Raw genomic sequence first — 14,802 nt, forward strand, 5'->3', positions numbered from 1 at the left:
AGGTATAATAACTATGAAGCGCGTATATATGGAATTTGGAAATACAATTCAACCTCACTGTTCAACGCATGTGATTTATTGATTTTTAATGATAATTTTTATAGAGTTTCGAGAAAGAAAGTGATATTCAACATTAATTTTTAAAAAAATATAGAGATATTTAAATTTTCAATAGAATTTTAATATCTTCATGGAATTCATTAACATACAAATATTAAAGCCTATGGTAAACTATAAATTGTCAAAAATTGTATTTGGTTCAATCCAAATATTTGGATGGATTTTTAAAACTTCTAATTCATATACGAGTGGGTCTCATGTGAGACCGTCTCACGGATCTTAATATATGAGACGGGTCAACCCTATCCATATTCACAATAAAAAGTAATACTCTTAGCATAAAAAGTAATAATTTTTCATGGATAACCCAAATAAGAGATCCGTATCACAAATACGACCCGTGAGACCGTCTCACACAAGTTTTTGCCTTCATATATAAGCTATTTATTTATCTCTCTGTCGCTTCACGTAACCTCTCTTCTTATCTTCTCTTCTTTCATCTATCTCTATCGCTCTCTCAAATTTTCGAAGTGTATCTCTGTATATATTTTCATCTTTCCTTTTCAAATTTTCATTTTTTGGCTGATTGTTCATTTAATAATTTTTTTATTTTAATATCATAAGAAATTTTGAATTCTAGAATTGATTTTGTGATTTTTAATTTATGACTTATATAAACTAATGTAATATTCAATAATAATAAAAGATGATCCAAAAAAATATCGCTTAATTCTTAATAATTGAATAAGCTCGCAACAACCATGATTTTTTAAATTCTTTTTAGTATTTTTAATTAATATGTAAGCTGTGATATTTTTATACAAAATTATATTCACATAATACTAAATAATATTCTTTTCACATGTATATTATCAATTCAAAAACGAGGTTATAGATTCATTAATTGATGTATTTTAAAAATTTACAAACATGTATACAAACCCACATATATGCACATGTAAAGATTAAATGATTTTTAATTTTAAAATAAGTAAATTTATTTATTAATATAAATATTGAAAAACTATTTCAAACTGAATATGTTATGTATGTCAATTAATTATTGGTTCAAATAAATTAATAAAAAATAATATGTTATAATTAAGTACAAAATTTATAAAATTTATCCCGCCTCAGCTTCGCGGATGGGACGAAGCCTATAGCCACTAGTACACTACAAATGGCACAAGTTTTATAAAAAAAATTTCACAAAAATCTGTAAAAATCTTGCAAAAAAAGTCTACATGAATCCACATAAATCTGTTTATAAATCTGTAAAATTCTGTAAAACTCAATAAAAATCTATCAAATCTATAAAAGTGTATCATTTGAAAAATTCATTAAATATCATCAAAACTTTGAATTGAATACACCCCACTAACAGTCTGTTTGGATGAAAAAATTAAAACGATAAAAATATATATCTGTATGAATAAATATTTTATAAAAACGTTTTTCAAGTTGGAAATGTGTTTGAACAATTATTTTAAAAACAATTTAATAGTTAAAAATGATTAAGAAAGCGTTTGAACAATTAATCTATATAGACATTTTAATTCTCGTTTAAAACGTGTTTTTATTGAAAAATAAACGTAAAAAAACATATCTAAACTATTTAAAACTATAATCACAGAAAAAAAATCTAAAAATATTTTTCAGAAAATGTTATACAAAAATTTTATTCAAACATATTCTTTAAATTTTTTTTCACTTATAAAACATTAGAAGTGTTTAAAGTACTTGTCCAAACTGAGCCTATAATTTATGGGTCGAGGGCCTTTGTTTCTGCTCCAATTTAAAAATAATAACATAATCATTTTTCAACATTTATCCAAACCTCAAAATCACTTCTGCTTTAATAAAAAAAATTAAAAATCTGGACTTATTTAAACATATATTTAAACTACAACTTCTATATACAAACTCGTCTAAGAAATATAAGCGCTTCTAAACTTTAATATATACAGTAAACCTCGCACTAAATGCATGCACATAATTAATTTTTAATATAAAATTTTTATTTATATATAATAATTTTTATATGAAATATAATGAAGTTAAAGTATTTTTATAAGTTCATATTTGAAATTTTGTTCTATTGTATTTTGTTTCTTTTAAAAATTTTGTTTCAATATATATATATATATATTATATTGAAGTTAATAGCGTGTATATTTAATTAGTTTGAATTATATTTCCATAGATATGTATCCAAATTCCATATTCACTATTCTTAATTTATTTTAGGAACGTAGTGAGTAGTTTCTTGCAAATTCCTATTTGTCTTACTATTGTTAAAAAAATTATTGTACATAATTAATCAAGTGGCCAATGTTGTCTACATACATGATGATGACCAGATTAATTAAAGCCATACTCGATTCGTTTACGAACAAATTATTTTAGATCGCACTACCATATAAGAATTTTTTGGAGGAACGATGTTGAGTTAAATATGTATGAGTAAAAGTAGTATTGAGATGAGTGAATGCTTGAGAAGTTCTCAGCCATCAAACTGCTGACATTAGGCTGCTTGATCTAGTTGACTAGGTGAACCGTTAAATAGTACTGTCATAGTTAATAAGTAATATTATCTTTGTTGGGGACAAGGTCGACATATGAACAACATTAGAAGATTGGCAAACACCTTCCTGGACTTATGAGCATAATAATCAAATTCATCAATACTAAAGTTAATACACTCTATGTCATCACGAATATAAGAAAATAAATATACGTCTTAGGAGTATGCCATCTAGATAATCTAAATATGCATTAAATTGGTAACGTGCATTTTATTTGTTGAGTTTTGAATAACGTGCATAATATATTAACAAATAATATGAAATCACAGTATTTTTTGATTGATCAAAAAATTTAAACTGAAACTAGTTAACATATTGGCACTTCTGAAATTGATATCACATCTTTTTAAGAGAGTAATAATCTTTGATTTATGGAAAACCTGTCTGGAAATTAAATCTCAAAAAGTCTCATCCCCGACCATTTGTGACCAATATTCCTTAAAAAACATAGATTTGGATCATTAATTAAAAATTGTATTGCTCGAATACCCACATGAATTTCTTTTTTTTTTTTTTAAATATTGAAGATGAAATAGTAATATGCCAACCATTTGTGACCAACATTTGAGAACATTACGTGCACAGTAACCTTCAACCCCAAACTCGTACATAATCATTATGTTAACGCCAACGTCTTTGGTGATGCAGTGAAATAAACATATTTTAATAGGAGAAAAACGTGTATTCGATATTATGTTAAAGAGAAAAACCTCGTCCAAAATAATTTATTTTTGTAAACAAATTATCTCCTATGCTTTCTATTCGATTTTTTAATACTGGTGATATATGTTATATTGAGGGATGTATGTCTCAACAGATATATTTTATTAGATGCATAAAAACTTTTATAAGTTTCACAGAAGAACTAAATATATCGATAATGGTTGGAGTAGTGTTGGGAAAATTCCGTGCAAAATCTACCTTATTTCAGGTTTTAAAACGTATTTTTCTTGCTGAATTTTGTTTGATAAGGTGTGATTTCAGTCCACAAAACTAAGTCTATTGCGTGTGTCAGTGGGCTAATTTAAGTGGAAACTATATAGATTTTTATTTCATCACGTAGAAGGAAATTTCGACACCATGGTTAGGCAAAAGTCCCAACTATCAAAGAGTAAATATCATGGTATACGATCTCATGTATTTTATATATAATTAAACGGGTTGATCTGATATATAAATATAGTAAAAAAAATAATATTTTTGATATAAAAATAATATTTTTGATATAAAAATAATATATTTTCGTGGATCGGATGAGATCGGAGATCTTTCTAACAAAATTGATATGTGATAATTTTAATTTAATGATAAAAAAACACAAAAAATGACTTAATTGCCCTCAATATATAAAAATCATAAACACTATCATTATCTCATTTCACTTGTAAGCTTAGCTAATCAAATAAATATTTTTATTTATTTTTATATATTATATAATATGATAACTATATAAATGAAATCGAGATAATTATATAAATGATTTTTATAAATCTCAATAAAATTATTAGTATCACTCGATTAACCTTAAAAGTTGATATTTGACTTGACTCACAAAATCAAGGGCTCAATTATCATATTACATAATATATAAAATTAGGTAAAAATAAAAAATCATGCAAGCACTGTCGGCGTATGAACAGATAAGAAATATGAACTCAAGCAACAATTTTGAAATTATAAAATTTATTATGATAATGTTAATTTTGTCATTACAATCTAATATATAAATTTAACCACTCTCATTAAAATCATACCAAACATTAAATATAATATCCTACATCTTATTTATCATTAACTTATCCTTATATTATATATCACATGTTTATCATATCATGTGTACCAAACTATGCCTTAAAGCTTTGTTTATTTGCTATGATAAACATATGATTATACCAAACAATTCTATCAATCCAATGTTTACTTGTTTTTTTATGATTCATATTGACTCATAAAATTCATCCATGTTTATCTAATTTAGACTTTAAAATTTGTTGATTTATCACAAATAAAATGTGTGATAAATGATATTTTTTAACTAATACTTTTTCCAACTAAGGAAAAATTACATTAATACTATTTACTTTATTTAAAAGTAATACATTAAAATCCGTTTAAAATATTATAAAACATGAATAAAAAATCAAATAATTTAAGATATTCTTTAATATCTTTCATTTTATTTTATCCTTATTCCTTAGATTTTTAATATACAATAATTTTGTGAATTAAAACAACTTATATGCTAATTAATAATAATTTACATTCTTCAATAAAAATAAAAAATCACAATCCAAATTTTACAAAGACAAACTAAATATAAATTTAATTATTTTAAACAAATGACAAAATTTTAACTCGTCACTTAATCATAATTTTAATCACGAAATAGATCAATCAAAGTAAATATATTATTACTTATACATCATTATTTCACATCCTATAAAATTAGTTTAATAATCACAATATGATCTATCCACGTATAATCACATCCGACAAATACTGTCGATTTTGTGAAGTTGTAAACCAAGCCAAATCAAATCGTTATTAATTAAAAACCAAATCAAACCAAACCTAAGTAGCAGAAAACTTTTGTATGTATTTGATAACAAATAAATAATTTAACCCCATTCAAAACTTGATGAAGATCGAAGCCCATTCCGCACACAAATGAAACTCTCGACAGGTTTTGGGAAAAGGATCGAGGACGCGACCACAAGTACTGCAAACAGATTCAGATGCTACTATTGATACAAGAATGATCGTCACCTCTTGCAATGCAGCCTCCACCAGTTCAAAATATTCAAAGATTATTCAAACTTTTCTGTAGCTCCAACATCAAATAGGTTTAGTTCTCTCCCCCTCACAAAAAATCTTTTCATCCTCCACAAAAGATTTAAACTTCTTGAGCCTGCAAGAGATGATACAACATATATCTTTAATAAGGGAGCCATTCATATTTTTAAGAGCATCACATACAATAAGGTTCAAGATATGTGCAGTTCTTAACATGTAATTTGGTTAGGGTAATTAATCACAGCAAGAATCGGTTTAAAATTAACGTTTAACATGAGCCCAAAATCATTCATTAGTTGTAATTTCAATACTAAAAATAGTATCATGTAATTTCTTGTTTGCAACCATCAAATAATAAACATGTCCGCATAATTTATTCGAAATAAATATATACAAACATTTCATGTTTCCTGAACGTGTCCGATATAAATATAAAATATATATTGGGTTGAAAAATACCAATAAATATCAAGTGTGACTCCGTCCAGAAGTATCTTTTTTGGCATCCTGGCCACTTGTCCAGCCTTCAATTACCACACAAAGACAACAACCTCACATCAAATTAACTTAGTTTATTATTAAGTAATCGAATTAATCTTCTTCTACATCATCAATATATTTTATTTTTAAAGCATTTGCAATTTGTTCTTTTCATTTATCTCAAAACAATTTCCAGCAACGGTGAAACGGGTGTTGGAATTTCCCAGAGACTAGAACAAGAAAACATCTGAATTTAAAATTTTCTAACTTTCAGATACAGGGGATGATCAGTGTGATGTCTATTCATACAATAATAAAGTCCATATATACATTAAATTTTCTGCATGACCAAAGCTCCATTGCCCCTGCTGAAGCTAACATTGATGCTTCCCTAGAAAGAATTAGCCCAAAATTTACCAGCTCTATGAATATGGTTCTATGCCTACCGTTTTCATCGACATATGTGAAGGATGCTTTATTCAGGCCCGGACAAGGCACCGAGAACTGATGACATGTCGGAACTCTTCTATCAGAATTATCGCAATATTATAAGGACTGAAGTGACTGCCACATTTTTGGGGGTTATCAACGATGGACGCTATCTTCAAGGCTGGAATGATACCATAATTTCCTTAATTCTAAAACTGTCTAATCCAATGCTAATGAAATATTTTTGCCCTATCAGTTCGTCCCAAGTACTCTATAAAATTGTGGCACGAGCTTTCATTAATTTTCTTCGCTAAAATATGTTATTGATGAGTTTCAAAGCGCCTTTGTACCAAACCGTTTGATCACATATAATATAACTTTGAGGTTTGAGTGCATTCACTGGAGCATAATCACAGGCACCGCAACAATGGTTTTGGTGCTTTGAAATTAGATATGAGTAAAGCGTACCATAAAATCGAGTGGATATTATTTGAGATGATAATGCTCAAGTTGCCGAAGTGTGAGTTGGGAAGGTCTTGAATTGTGTTTATACTGTAAGATACTCCTTTGCTCTTAACGAGAAGATCTTCGTTCGTTGATTCCACAACGAGGCTTGCGACAGAGGTGATCGCTATCTGCATACTTATTTGTAATATGCACCCATGTATTGTCTTCTATTCTTAGAAACCTAGAGTCCAACGTGCTTTTCGGAGAGGGGGTATGGATTGCTAACTTGTTGGTCCCACGTACGGAATTTTAGATAATAAAATCCGAAAATAAAGAATAAACTGGACACCGAGATTTACATGGAAAACCCCTAAAAATTATTAGGGTAAAAACCACGGACAAGATGAAAAGAATTCCACTATAATATTTTGTGGTGTAAAACTCACTCACTGTGTTTCCAAAGAGAACACACTCTCTTAATACAAGAGAACAAACACCTCACAAATATTATAGAACTAAGCACTCAAATGCTTATAAGATGAGAGAAAACTCGAAGAAGGGATGATTTCAGAATGAAGGGGAGAGCTCTATTTATAGAGCCCTTTGACCGTGTGAATACACGTTAAAAATGCATATTCATATTTCCACGAAATTGCCAACCCACGTTTTGCTGCCTGCTGCCTTTCTTGACTTTGATTGGTCCCCCCTCCCATTTTTGCCGACATTTCTCCCACTTGGAGATTTGATTGAGAATCAAACACATCTCCGCACATCCTTTCAATCTTGTCATTCCCTGCTGCTTACGTTTCTGCTAGACCACTTGAGGATCTACACCACTCAAACTTTTCACTGTTCAATGGTTTGGTCAAAAAATCAGATATGTTATCCTTTGTATGGATCTTCAGCATATCCACACTTCCTTCTTCTACTACTTCCCGCACAAAGTGAAAATGTACTCCAATGTGTTTAGTCCTGGAATGAAAGACTGGATTCCTTGCGATATGCAAGGCACTCTGACTGTCACAAAACAAAGGAACATTCTCTTGTTTGTGTTCGATCTCCTCTAATAACCTTTTAATCCATATTGCCTCCTTGCAACCTTGAGTAGCTGCCATGTATTCTGCTTCTGTTGTAGATAACGCCAAAACTGTCTGCAGTTTTGAAACCCAGCTTATAGCTCCCCCTGCAAGTGTAAACACATAACCAGTAGTAGATTTTCTCTTATCAGGATCACCTGCATAATCTGAATCGACATAGCCCTTGAGTGTAAAATCTGATCCTCAATAACATAATGCAGCATTCGAAGTACCCTTAATGTATCTAAGAATCCTTTTAACAGTGCTCCAATGCTCTCGTCCAGGATTTGCCATATACCGACTAACTGCTCCCACTGCTTGAGCAATGTCCGGTCTTGTACAGATCATAGCGAACATCAAACTTCCCACTGCTGATGCATACGGTACTCGAGACATCTCCATCTTCTCTGCTTCACTGCTAGGACACATCTCGGAGGATAACTTGAAGTTAACAGGAAGAGGGGTCGAAATTGGCTTACTATCTTGCATGTTGAAGCGTTGCAAGACTTTTTTCAAATAATTTTTCTGGGAAAGCCAAATCTTTCTGTTACTTCTGTCTCGATGAACTTGCATCCCTAGAATCTTGTTTGTTGGTCCCAAGTCCTTCATATCAAATTCCCTAGCAAACTGTGCCTTCAATCCTTGGACCTGATCTTTGTTGGGGCCTGCTACCAACATGTCGTCCACATACAACAGCAAAATGATATAATCATCACCGGACCTCTTGAAATATGTACAAGGGTCTGCACTCAGTCTGTTGTATCCAAGGTTCATGATATAGGAATCAAATCTCTTGTACCAACATCTCGGCGCCTGTTTGAGACTGTACAGAGATTTGTTCAACCTGCAAACCAAGTTCTCTTTGCCTTTTTCTGCAAAACCTTCTGGCTGGATCATATAGATTTCTTCTTCAAGATCTACATGAAGAAATGCCGTTTTTACATCTAACTGTTCTAGATGTAGGTCAAACACTGCACACAATGCCAACACCCTTCTGACTGTTGTAAGTCGAACCACAGGAGAAAATATCTATTGAAGTCAATGCCTTCTTTCTGAGCATACCTTTTTACCACCAATCTAGCACGATATCGATCTACTTGGTTATTGCCATCACACTTGATCTTATAGACCCATCTGTTTCCAATGACTTTCCTTCCTCGTGGCAGTGTAACAAGATCCCAAGTTTTATTCCTGTCTAATGCCTCCAACTCTTCTTGCATTGCCATCATCCACAAGAATACATCCGAGCTTTGAGTAGCCTCGTGGAAACTCGATGGCTCACCATCCTCTGATAATAGACAATATGCAATGTTACTTTCAGTGACATAATTCGAAAGCCAATCTGGTGGTCTTCTATTTCGAGTTGACTGCCTCACATTGGAAACCTCAGACTCAACATGTTCTTGTTCTTCGTGCTCTGGTACTACTTCACAAGAAACTTGACCTTCGTCCGTCTTATTTTTCACATGAAAAATAGTAGTTTCTGAATTCGGTGTGCATTTGTCTCTCTTTACTTTTATCTTTCTCGAAGATAACATCCCTGCTGATGACAAGCTTGTGAATAGTAGGATCCCACAAGCGAAACCCCTTTACTCCATCAGCATAACCCAAGAAGATACATTTTCTGGATTTCGAATCCAACTTCGATCTTTCTTGCTCATTGTACAGAACGTACACAGGACTTCCAAATGTATCCAAATGAGAATAATCTGTCGGCTTCCCGGTCCACATCTCCATCGGAGTCTTCAGATCAATCACCACTGAAGGAGAGCGATTGATAATATAACAAGCGGTTTTGACTGCCTCCGCCCAAAATGACTTGTCTAGACCCGCAGTCCTCAACATAGCTCTTGTTCTGTCCAACAAGGTCCTATTCATCCGTTCCGCCACTCCATTCTGTTGAGGTGTGTAAGCCGGCGTGAATTGTCTTTTGATGCCCTCATGTTGACAATATGCATCAAATTCGTCACTGGTATATTCTCCTCCATTGTCAGTCCTCAGACACTTGATTTTCTTTTCAGAATCAAGTTCAACCCGCGCTTTGAAATCTTTGAAGACTTGGAAAACATCAGATTTCTTCTTGATTAGGATACACCCAACATCTCCTAGAGAAATCATCAATGAACGAGACAAAGTATCTAGCTCCTCCTAGGGATACAACCGGTGCTTGCCAAACATCCGAATGAATCAGCTCCAATATGCTTTTGCTCCTGGCAGTAGAAGTGCCAAACTTTAATTTGTGTTGTTTACTGGTAACACAGTGCTCACAAAAGGGTAGTGACACTTTTGTAAGTCCCGGCAACAACTTCCGTTTTGAGAGAATTTTCAACCCTCGTTCTGACATATGCCCGAGCTTTCTATGCCATAACACTGTTAATTCTTCTCCTGAACCAATTGATGCAACAGCTAGTTCTGCCTCTTTGTGTGTTTCTCCCAAAAGTACATACAGATTTGCAATAATCTTTTTCGCCTTCATAACCACAAGCGCACCTTTCACAATTTTCATGATCTCGTTCTCGATACGAGTTTTGCACCCGATGTCATCCAATTGCCCTAAGGATAAAAGATTCTTCGTCAGTCCTTTCACATGTCGTACTTCCTGAATTGTACGAATGGTGCCATCAAACATTTTTATTTTGATAGTACCGACCCCAGCGATTTCCAAGACATGATCATTTCCCATGAATACAGATCCTCCTGAGACTGGTTCATAATGATCAGACCATTCTCTCCGAGACGTCATGTGCCACGTCGCTCCTGAATCCATAATCTATGTGTCACAAAATGTGTGTCTGCCTTCTGCAACAGTTGCTGCTTCGCTGAATAATATTTCACCACTGCCTGATGTACTGGCCACATTTCCTTGAGAGCTTTTATCGATACTCGTACACTCTTTCTTGAAGTGCCCTTTACCGCCACATTTAAAGCAGTAAATATTTTTCTTCTTACTTCTTGACTTTGATCTACCTCGTCTCTGACTCCCACTAGAGTTACGGTCCATAAATCTTCCTCTTATCATCGGCAAAGCCTCTGCCTGCTTTGAAGTTACCAACCTATCTTCCTTATTCTTGCGCCGGCTTTCTTCTCCTGAGAACCGCAGTTAAGACATCGTCGAATCTTAGAAAGCACATGAGAATATTGTTGGTAATGTTGATGATAAGTTGATCATATGAATCTGGTAGACTTTGAAGTAGAAGCTCCGCACGTTCATTTTCCCCTATTTTATGCCCCATTGAAGTGAGTTGGGCAAATAGAGTATTTAGTATGTTGATATAGTCGGTCATCGATGAGGATTCCGTCATCCGAAGAGTATAAAGCTTTCTCTTTAGGAAAATCATATTGTGTAGCGACTTGACCTCGTACATCTTTGTTAGAGTATCCCAGATAACTTTTGCTGTTTTTATCTGAGAGATACTTGACAAAACTTCGTCTGCTATAGCCAAGTGTAAATTGGCAACATCATTATCATTCATCTCATTCCACTTTCCATCATCCGTAATCTCCACCGGTCTATCTCCAATAGCCGCCAAGCAATTCTCCTTTCTTAAAACTGCTTGTATTTTATTTTCCATAGCATAAAATTGCTTCCGTTGAATTTTGCTATCTCGTACCTTCCCGCCATTATGTCTACAACAATTTTAGTAGACTGGACAAAATAATCCCGCCTTAAATAAAAAATTTCAAAAAATCTTTTCTGATGTGAAAGATCAGTCTAGGCTGCAACCACAGAGCATACTCAGAATTTTAAGAAATTTTAAACTAAGGCTCTGATACCACTTGTTGGTCCCACGTGCAGAATTTTAGATAATAAAATCCGAAAATAAAGAATAAACTGGACACCGAGATTTACGTGGAAAACCCCTAAAAATTATTAGGGTAAAAACCACGGGTAAGATGAAAAAAATTCCACTATAATATTTTGTGGTGTACAACTCACTCACTGTGTTTCCAAAGAGAACACACACTCTCTTAATACAGGAGAACAAACACCTCACAAATATTATAGAACTAAGCACTCAAATGCTTATAAGATGAGAGAAAACTCGAAGAAGGGATGATTTCAGAATGAAGGGGGGAGCTCTATTTATAGAGCCCTTTGACCGTGTGAATACGCGTTAAAAACGCGTATTCATATTTCCACGAAATTGCCAACACATGTTTTGCTGCCTGCTGCCTTTCTTGACTTGATTGGTCCCCCCTCCCATTTTTGCCGACATAACTCACGTTCTCCTATTCACACCTTTTCTTTGCCAAAGACAATCTCTATTTTTCTAGAACCAAGGAAGAGAAAAGTGTACAGATCTGCAAATGCTTATGCATTTACGAGAAAATCTCTAGCCAACTTATCATTTTGAGAATTCGTCTATTTCTTTTAGTCTGAACACGCTGGAAGCCATGATTGAGACTATTAAGTCCATCTTTACGATTCTAGTAATATGAGGCCATGATTTATACTTTCCCAACTTGCTCAAAGCTTTCAGTTCAACGATATTAAAAGAATGTGCTTAGACGTATTAAAAATTGGGGGCACAAGTTCTTTTCAGTTAGAGGTAAAGAAGCTCTAGTGAAATATGTTCTACAAGCCATTCTCAAATTTGTCATGTCATTCTTCCATTGGTCATTGTCCATATGCCTGGAGATAGATAGCCTATATACTAATTTTGGTGGGATATTGCCAATGGCCGCAAACTTATGCACCAGAAGTGTTGGGATTTCTTATGTCAGCCAAAATGTCGGGGTGTGATGGGTTTTAGAAAATTGGTGCTTTCTAACCAAGCTGTATATTTAAACAAGTCTAGAGGATTATCCGACCCGACTCACTTCTAGCCCATGTTCTAAAGATATATATTTTAAACATCAGGATATTATGGATTTATCTATCGGAATAACATGTCCTATATCTAGAGATCCATCTTTTGGGGGATAAGCTAGTTACAATCTAGTTAGTGTTGGAGAGTTGGGAATGATTAAGATATAAACATATATAGAGATCATTGGCTGTCGAGGCTTGTGAACCAAATTCATATGAAACTGGAACTTTTTAGAAGCCACTGAGTCTATGAGTTGATGGTCAACGGAGGTGGAATACAATCACCATAAAGAACCTCTTTCCCACATTTATTGCCTCAAAGATCTTGTCCATCCCACTTATCCCATGAAACTCTAAGGGTACCCAATTTTGGAAATACGACGACAAAGAGAATTATTCTATTCAGGACTGTTATAAAGAGGCAAATGGTCTCTTTAGCATCCCTGAAAAACAATTTGATTATCCGAGATAAGTTATGTAATTTCATTTGGAATTTATCGATACCCCCCAAGATACGAGTTTTCTGGTGTCGTGTTGAGCATGAAATTATCCCCTCAGAGCTCAACCTGATGCAACACCATTTTCCCGTGGATGGTTACTGCATATGCTATCTTGATTCAATACTAAGTTGCATGCTCTGTTTTGTTGTAAGTTTATAAGACCGCGTTAGAAGATGACATATTTATGGCCTTCTCAAGCAAGCTCTATTAGGAATTATGATCATGATTTTGATTACCGAAAGCGATAAAAGAAGACGAAAGATAAACACAATAACACCCCAAGATTTATTGCAGTTCACTCTCTATGTGAGAGCTACATCCATCTGCACAACCACAAATTTCCACTATAATGAAACCAAGAGAATAAATAATTTTTTTTACAAGAACTTGTCTCTTACCAAAACTATTTTCTTGTCATTCTTTGTCTTTTTATCTGAATATGAATACTAATACAATGATGACTATCAACATATATAAGTAATATCAAGCTACATTAATATGTAAATGCATAATAATATTCTTAAATAAATAATTAAGTTCCAGAGAAATATTAAAAATCTCCCACTTGGAGATTAATCCACTGCCATCCATCATTTTTACCTACAACGGCAGCGACTCCTCAATCTTCAGTAGAGAAGTTCAACTAAAGTTGTACATAACTTCAGTTTCTCAACTGCCACATTCTTCATCAATATATTAGTTGGATTACGACTTCCTTCAATCTCTTGAAGAGCCATAATTTCATCATCAACACTGATCTTATGAAGTGATATCGAACTTGTATATGCTTTGTCCTAACACGATAAACAAAATTCTTTGCCAAATAAATAACATTCATACTGTCATTGAACAAATTATTTTCATATTTATGACCAAATTTTCCATAAAAGATTGCAACCAGATCATTTCTTTACTAGTCTATGTTATTGCAACAAACTCAGTTTTCAGTTAGAGAAAGTACAACTATCTTTTGTAATTTCAAAACCCAACTAACTGCAATACCACCCAAAATGTAGACAAATCAAATAGTACTCTTACCATCTACATCATCGGCCGAGTCAGCATAACATAGCAATGCAAGTCAAAATCCTTCATCGGAAAATATTCAGACATTTTCTTTTTCAACTTATCAATCTACACCTGACTTGCTCCAACAATCATTATATCATCAACATAGAGTAGTAAAATGATACAAGAGCTATCAAACATTTTTATGTAACAGTAATGATCTGTCTGACATCTCAAAAAACTATCAATGCTCATAAAAATTTCAAACTTTTTTTACCACTTTCTAGGCCTATTTCAAATTGTACAAATTCTTTTGAAGTTTACACACCATTTTCTCCTTTATGTTGAAACCTTGTGGTTGCTGCATATAAATTTATTATTCCAAATCACCATGAAGAAATATCATTTTTACATCCATTTCTTGAAGATGTAGATTTTCTTGCGACATTAACCCAATAATAGTTATGATTGTGATTAGTTTAATCACCGAAATAAAATCTCAGTGTAACGAACTCTTTCTTTTTGTTGAAAACCTTTCACCACCAATTTTTCTTTATAGCACTTCCTACCGTCATGCTTTTCTTTTATTTGGTAAACCCATTTATTATGCAAGG

This window comes from Primulina tabacum, chromosome 13 (genome assembly GCF_025594145.1).
Source record: "Primulina tabacum isolate GXHZ01 chromosome 13, ASM2559414v2, whole genome shotgun sequence".
NCBI lineage: Eukaryota > Viridiplantae > Streptophyta > Magnoliopsida > Lamiales > Gesneriaceae > Primulina > Primulina tabacum.